At 44.4% G+C, this 2836-nt stretch overlaps 1 pseudogene; it reads right to left on the reverse strand.

The window, feature by feature from the left end:
• Positions 1-464: 464 nt before the first annotated feature.
• LOC126196046 (5S ribosomal RNA) lies at positions 465-582 on the reverse strand (annotated as a pseudogene).
• Between the last annotated feature and the right edge of the window lie 2254 nt (positions 583-2836).

Here is a 2836-nt window from a genome sequence, read left to right on the forward strand (position 1 = left end):
GTAAAGATGAAAGAGCCCATGAAAATGCGATCATGGACACGTTACTGAGTCTCGCAATAAAAGTACACCTTTTTATGAAGGTAGCAGATTACGGCAAATAAACCTGACTACACAGGCGCCTTTCATACCTATTTTAATCTGCTCTGGACTGGTACTTGGCTCACCCGCAACGCTCATACTAGCGACCGCCATCTGAAATAAAAGTAGCGGCGTGGATGCATGTTTATACTGCGATGTACACAGGTGTCTTCAGTTCTATCCCCAAACAACATGCGCAACAGCGTCTAGATGTGAAGACAATTTCTGCCTTCCATAACTTTTAATTAAAATAAAAAGCACTCCGTCTTCAGGCCACAAGTAGCCCATCGGGACCATATGACCGCCGTGTCACACTCAGCTGAGGATAGGAGGGGCGTGTGGTCAGCACACCACCCTACTATTCGGTCGAGTAGCACCCCGAAAAATGGCAACAGCGCATGGCGACCCGGATGGTCACCCATCCAAGTACCTGCCACGCCCAACAACGCTTAACTTCGGTGATCTGACGGGAACCGGTGTATCCACTGCGGCAAGGCCGTTGCCAATTAAAATACAGGTAGGGCATATAACCTTGATTGAATGTTAAAACGGGTTGGCAAGGAAAGGTGATGTAACCAACACTGACACGTTTTATCTAATATCCACACATTCAGTAGTACATCCACAACTTTGTAACAGAATGATTTCACAGAACGTTTAATGACGTCAAATACAAAAAGTACGCTCTTCCTTTGTCTTAGGTCAACCAGATATACGAAAAATTGTATGCATTACTAAAAACCAGGTGATCTCTTATGTATAGGCCCCTTTCACCAGTACTGCACTCCTTGCAGCTAATGAATTACAGGCAACGGCTTTTTTGGAAACACAGCACTCCTGTCGCCAGGACGATCGATTCCTTTGGCGTGTAACGTTACTTGGATGTTGTCAGCCCTTGCATTGGCCGTCAGTGTGACAATCTAGCTCCGCATGGGCAAGACGTGCGATATCAGAGTGTTACATTGTGGTCAGTTTGTTGAGACACTCCATCTCTGAACTCGGACTGGCGCCGTACTTTTCAAGTGGCCCCGTATCAAGGACGTACCGTGAGTATCTCGATAAGGGGAAAACTGTCCTCGACCGAGTCAGGTGCTGAGGACGATAGAGCGACGATTAAAGCTGTCGCCGTCAATTATCGCAGATTTGTGTATCGATAGAATAGCGACAGTGCAGGAAAGACAAATCGGTGCAATGCTCGATAACCATCAGTCGGTGAACATTCATGCAAATTACGAAGGAAGGAAGGAAGATCCCGTCGACATCGAGGTGTTCGAGGCGGACCACAAGCTCGAAATGTTTCAAAGATGGTGACTGAAATCGGTCGTGCCCTTTCAATGAAACCTTCCCGGAATTTGCCTGGGGGCGATTTAGGGAAACCACGGGGAACCTACGTCTGTATGGCCAGACTTGGATTTGAACTATCGACTTCTCGAATGTGAGTCCAGTGTGCTAACCACTGCGTCACCTCTCCCGGTCATGCGAATTAAAACCGCAGAACCTAACGCTCCAAACGTATCCCTGTGTCCCCACGCCTTGGCAGCAGTTAGCATAATCGCGGGAATAGCATCATCGGAGGCCTGGTACATGAGAAGGGTCGTCTGACGAGTCCGTGCTCACCTTATCACACGTTGATGGTAGGTTTCAAGCATGTAGTATATGACGTAGGGCAATTTGTCCTGTTTACCAAAAGGGCACTGGAGGATGCAAGGGAATTCATGTGTGGTTTATGTTTTTCTGTGTCATCAGTCTTCTGACTGCTTTGATGTGCCGCACTATTAATTCCTCTTCTGTGGCAACCTTTACGTCCCAGCACAAAACCCTGTCAGTTACTTTTTGTATGTCCATCCTTTTGACAGGAGGTCTTAGGGACGACGGCCGTTTATTATTGTGAGACAATGAAACGCCTACAGCCGTCCTTACGATTTTATTTATTAGCTACCACTTTCGGCGCTTCAATGCGCCATCTTCAGGCTGTTGTTGATGCTGAAGAGGTTGACACGATCCCTGTATATACTGATCCCTACATATATTGATGGTTGGAGTGCTGACACCGAAGATTTAAGATAGTCTGCGTTACCAGTTATGTTGGCCACTGATACTGTATACATAGGGATTGTGTCAACCCCTTCAGCATCAACTAGAGCCTGAAGATGGTGCATTGAACCGCCGAAACTGGTAGCTACAAAATAAAATCATAAGGATGGCTGTAGGCGTTTCATTTTCTCACAATTGTCAATTACGCAGGCCAACGATGGAAAATTTTTTCGCTGAAAATACCTTATTCTTATGTGTTTTAGGGTGGGGAATCCAAATATGATACTTAAAAAACCGTATCACCCACCATTTCTTCACATTTTACAGTTAAATTTATTAAATTAAGCGTTTTTTAAAGAATTTAACAGCTTTTATATAGATAAAATAATTTAAAAATGAGGTGTAATGAATGTAGACGACGTTGGTAGCACTGCTGAAAAACATTTGGTGGCAGAAAGGGTCGATTCTATTTTTGTGTTAACAGATGGTGTTTTGTTTACTGTCAACCTAACCTCACTTTCCCGTTTCCTGTACATGTGCTCAGTACAGTGTCTAATCGTGGTTGTAAAAACTCTGCTGACAGTTTTTGTTATATTTGTGGTGAATTTGTGATTAAAAAACACCAAAGAAACATTACAGACTTTGTGAAAAAGGTTTGTCTATCATACTTTGGATCTCAACTTGGTGATCAAGATAAATCGTGGGTGCCGCATAGGGTATGTTA

Source organism: Schistocerca nitens, chromosome 7 (assembly GCF_023898315.1).
Source record: "Schistocerca nitens isolate TAMUIC-IGC-003100 chromosome 7, iqSchNite1.1, whole genome shotgun sequence".
NCBI lineage: Eukaryota > Metazoa > Arthropoda > Insecta > Orthoptera > Acrididae > Schistocerca > Schistocerca nitens.